At 43.9% G+C, this 5,511-nt stretch overlaps 1 pseudogene; it reads left to right on the forward strand.

The window, feature by feature from the left end:
- Positions 1-4,662: 4,662 nt before the first annotated feature.
- LOC146831119 (microtubule-associated protein 1 light chain 3 gamma pseudogene) lies at positions 4,663-5,102 on the forward strand (annotated as a pseudogene).
- The last annotated feature ends 409 nt before the right edge of the window (positions 5,103-5,511 follow it).

Below are 5,511 nucleotides of genomic sequence, written 5' to 3' on the forward strand. Positions count from 1 at the left end.
AAAGGGCCCATTCTCGGCGGTATAACCACATGGGGGAGGGCGCCATTAAACCAAATCTGATGTTGCCAAGCAGATATTGGTATTTCCTGTGTCCTATACGGCGCATAGTTAGCAGGCACAGCAGTGGCAGTGTAAGAATGAAAGGTATCGTCATCCCCACTGACTGCCGGAATCGTCACCCAAGAGTAGAATAACTCAAAAGGATGAGCCGCATCGGCTCCCACCACAAAGATGACGTCCATGCCCGCGTCCGGCACCCCATACTGCGTCAAATGACGTTTCAGTGCCGCACGGCTATGCGCCGCAATATCTACCGACATTAGGACAAGCTACACTTCAAGTATTCAGTAGCACAAGGGTTCAATAACCTTTTTTATGATCAAGCTTGAAGGAACCTATATCAATAGAACTAGGTAGGTTTAAATCCGTCAGACTTGTTATCGGGAAACAAGAATGAGGGTGCTGTGGACTAAATGTAAGCACTACTAAGGCGTTTCAACTCATAGACCAAACGTTAGGTGCGCCATGTTGCAGGGATTCTGCTTATACACAGAACTATGCGTAGAACCCCGGGACCTCAGTGAATTGTGGTGTACCAGAAACTCACCTCAGAACCCAGAACCCAGTATCCGGCTAGCATAAGTGTCCCATTCGTTATCCGAGATTTAGCTCGGCGATCCCAATGAAAAGACAACCCAGAACAAGCGACTCAGTATACTCTCAGGAATGGTGGGAATCGGAAATACCTGTTCGTATATTATTCTCACATCAGTCCACAACAATAATCAACAGAGACACGGTGTAAATAAAAAGAGTTTATTTTTATAGACCACGTGTCCTAAGATGCAGTACTTTGGCTAATACAAGCAGACAAATGATTAAAATCAAAACCATCAACATATTTACAATACCATAGAATATAAAAGGGGTGATCATATTATAATGACAGTGGATACTACCACCTTCCCTTTACTAAGAAGCTAATATTATTATTATGCTAATAGAAGGTCTCTTATGCTTGAATAGGGGACCCCATACCTCAAAGATCAGCTTAGTGAAATCACATCACAGGAGCATCAGGAGTCTTCTCGCAGGAAGGCTCGTCTTCGGTCTGAATAATAAACATGATGTCTGTGATATTAAAAGCACCAACTTTCAGGTATTTGCAGCTGCGCGTGTGTTATGGCTAAATAGTGGGTCGATCAACCTAGAGTGGAAAACATGCATTGTGTAATAATCCAGACTGTTTGTCACACCATGTACAGACCAAGGTCGCTGCGCAGAGCTTGGGATGGTAACAACAGATTGCTCTCGTGTGAAGCAAGTCTCGAGTCAGCAGTTTGTTTAAGAAATAACATGTAAACGCAGTGTCGTGTGCAAAAGCAGAAAGATGGCTTTCTAACCTCTAACGTGGTTATGCTAACTTAACAATGTATGTGCGTATTCAGGGAGAACTCACTACAACACATTAGTCCTCTAAGCCACCAGACTTGCCTTGACCAAGTCCAGAACCTTACCCTCCATCAAGGGGTTCCATGTCAGATTAGCGTCATGTAACACCCCAGGTACAAAAAAGCTGGGACCTTAGAGAGGGTGTGAGCCCATGTCCAAAATGTTTTAGACTCTGTTGAACGTGGGCCTACTGTCAAAATATGTAATTTGCTAAAATTGACCTCTAGATGCTTACTGCCCAAAAAAATAACAAACCATTCCAACAGGGACTACAATCCCACCGCCGTGATGGCCATAAATGCAGCATTGTAAGCATATAGAAGCACTGGTAGTGAACTCGTTCTCACCCTGGGGCAGTCAACCTGGGCAGAAAGAAGAGCATATTCCAATCCATAAATTTAGAGGGATAATAGGAAAGGAGCCAATGTGTAGCCCTGGCTTACTCCCCTGGTAGTCCTAAAATACTCCGCACCGTGGGAATACCTCACAGCTGCAAAAGTATTAGCATGCAAATTCGACAGGAGTGAAACGAGTACCGGGTTCGCACACATCGCAAACAGCAGATCTCATAAGTTCTGCCATTTACCCTGTCAAATGCAGATTTGAGGTCCATAAATACTAAATGAAGAGATCCAGGCTGGGCAACAGTATACTTATTTATACATAAGTACAGAATAAGACATTGGTCAGTGGTCAATTTGCCTGGCATGAAGCCATATTGAACCTCTGAGAATATACCCTTGTCATCCACCCATGATGACAACCTGTCCAAGAGTATCCTTCCAAGAACTTTCAGTGCTACATCAATGAGTAAAATGGGCCAGAAACATTGGGGTTATCTCCATCCCCTTTCTTAAAATTGGGACAATAATGGCAGAGGACCATGATAATGGGGCACGCATCCTCACTGTTGTGTTTAAAACTAGTGTCAAGATGGCCCCAAGGCCTCAATGTTGTCTTTAAATTGGTCCGGGGGAATGCTGTTGGGGCCTGAGTCCTTATTACATGAAAGAGCCTGGATGGCATGAGAAGCCTCCTCAAGGGTGAAGGTCACATTAGCTTTCCCCAACGCTAAACCATCTTGACCCACCTCATTATTTGGAAGCCCACAGTTATACATTCCCTTAAAGTGGTCCCCCCACTGCTGAACCAGAATATGATTATATAAAGCAGGCCCCTTGGGCTCAGCCAATCCCTATTTATCACACGCCAGAAAAGGGCACTATGTTTAAGTTTGCTTGCTTGGGTTAGCTCCTCCCATGCTAATTTCCATAGGGATTCCCTGCGGCTCCTAATGGACATCTTGTATTTTTTTCAGCACCAAGCAACATGCATCCTGTCCCTGGGAGATTGTTGGAGAGCAGCCTTCAAGAGTCGCAAACATTTTGAGCAATCTTGATCAAACCACCCATGGTTAGCTGAACTGGATTTGGATGGGACCGAAAGCAGTGCTGTCACCTTCTGAGTGATGCAAAGCAAACACAAGGAGGTGATGGATGGAGCGCTAAAACTTTTCAGACACTCACCCCCAGTCACAGATCTGGGTTAGATCCATCATCATTCTTTAGCTCACTACGCTACCCCAGTTCAGACACAGCTATATGCAAATCAGTCTGGGCCCTGTGCCTCATGGAAACAGTCCAGTCTGAACTGCCAAGCCATGTCTTCCCTGGACCAGAAACAAGCATCCTGGGACTGATTTCAGGGTAACACCCCTCTTCAGCCAGGCTAGCTTGAATCCAGTGGCAAAGTGAGCAAAATTACCCACATCTGGGCAAACCCTGCCAATTTAGGGAGAACAAAGCAAACACAAGGAGATGATGGACGGAACGCTGAAACTTTTCAGACACTCACACTCACCCCCAGTCGCAGATCTGGGTTGAATCCATCATCATTCTTTAGCTCACTTTGTCACCCTAGTTCAGACACAGCTATATGGAAATCAATCTTGGCCCTGTGCCTCATGGAAACAGTGCAGCCCGACCTGCCAAGCCATGTCTTCCCTGGACCGGAAACAAGCATCCTGGGACCGGTTTCGGGATAACACCCCTCTTCAGCCAGGCTAGCTTGAGTGATGCATTCAATAGCACTCCAGATAGCATACCCCGAAGCATTCATGTCTAGACATACAGCTATCTCTTCACGGCACTCTCTGAAAATGGACCTATTACATTATTTTGAGTCCACCAATGACCATCATAAATGCCTACCCTGATCTGTAGGGGTGGGGCCACCCAGAGGTACAGCCAACAGCCTACTCCTTTCCCTCATTCCCCAGAAGGCTATCAACAAAGAGTTATGGTCACTAAAAGGGTTTTGACTTCATTGAGACTATCAATGAATGGGAATGAGAAAGAGGAAACAAAAATATAATCTATAATAGATGCACAGTCCTTCCCTGTGAGTGTTGGTAAGAAATGAGGGTTGATTTAGTTAACTAATTCCTCTAAATTGAATATCTTGGTTACAAGTGTTTAAAAAAGTGTTCCACTCCATGCCCTCTTGGCTGTGTAACATGTGAAGCCCATCTACTATGGTGCAGTTCGATTAGGCGTGTCCTAAAGCTAAAGGACATGCACACAAATGACAAATATAATCACCTGCCAGAATAAACTTCTCCCTTCCCATTCCACCCACTCCAGGAAGTGAATAGCGGAACATAGGCTCAGGAGATTGGAGGACCCATTAGAATCCAATTTTGCATTATAGAAATTAACAAGAATGAAGGGTGGGGAGCCCAAAATAGACAGCTTGAGAATCCCATTTAATATCTTTAACATGAACCACCAAGCTCTAATGCAGAGGTCTTCAAACTGTGGGGCGCGCCCCCCTGGGGGGGCGTGGATGTATTGGCAGGGGGGCGCAAATAGGTCTGCAATTACATGTAAATGAAGATAGCTTGGAAGTGCGAAAGGCGCAGTTCTAGGCTGCCTTCATTTACATGCAGCAGTTAAACGCCAGAAAAAAAGTGAAAGGAAGGTACTATTAAGTGACACTGGGGAGGCTAGCGAGTGTGAAGTAAGGGTCAAAGACCAGGTTAAAAAGAAGAAAAAAAATAATTTCACTGTTTGCTATACACCTTGGAATAACTGCATATAAAACATGCACACAACTCAAGGACAAATCATCAATTAACTGTCAATTAGGCATAAAGGGCGTGGTGTAATGCCATATTCCGCAGGCAACAGCGTAAATCTGACAGGGAATAGCATGGAAAGTTTGCAGAGGAGCTAAAACCCAATCCTGTTTAAACTGTGGAAGTGTTTAGCAACTCGGAAAGGTAAGGTGGGTGATATAAACAGAGAATGTCCGTCCAAACTATCAGAAGTCATTGAAAGTTATCAAAGAGAAAAGTACCTGCCTGTATTGGACAAAGGAAATTTGTTGTTCCCGAAGATCTGACCATGGTGAAACTTAAGACCATTGCTTGATGCCGATTAACGTTATCCACAACACAGGCTTTGTCCTTTATGGTGAATAACAAGACCTCACAGTCCTTGTCTGTCACAATATTAGAAGTGTATCAGGATCATAAGGATGAAGATGCCTTCCTATACATGACCTACGCATCACAGGTGATGTTTGGCTGCAATCTGACCAGTAACTAGTGGAAACAGACAGACTGACACTCACTAATACAGATTGCCTAACATTAAAGCAGGGTTTATCCAGAGAAAATGCTTTTTATATAGCTATTGTACACCTTTGAGGATTGTGAACACTCACTACTAAACTAAAATGAATGTATTTGTTTTTTAGCTGTTACTGAAGAGGACTTTGAATCAAGTCTTTAAGAACTACTTGTTGGGAGGCACAATAAACAGGGATTTTTCTTTTTTGTGAAAAATAAACTTTGCACGAGTGCAACCTCACAGGACATACTGCTGTATTTTTGTATTTTGGAGCTGGTGAAGATAACGTGCTCTTAATGTTTCCTATCTTGTTTTCAAGTGTGGAGAATGCAGGCAGGAGAGTAGTAAATGGATGGCATTTGTCCTCTAGCATGCTCTTTTCTGCATTTACAGACATGATGGTCACTTGTCCTGCACACAATTACTG

Source organism: Triturus cristatus, chromosome 5_1 (assembly GCF_964204655.1).
Source record: "Triturus cristatus chromosome 5_1, aTriCri1.1, whole genome shotgun sequence".
Taxonomy (NCBI): Eukaryota; Metazoa; Chordata; class Amphibia; order Caudata; family Salamandridae; genus Triturus; species Triturus cristatus.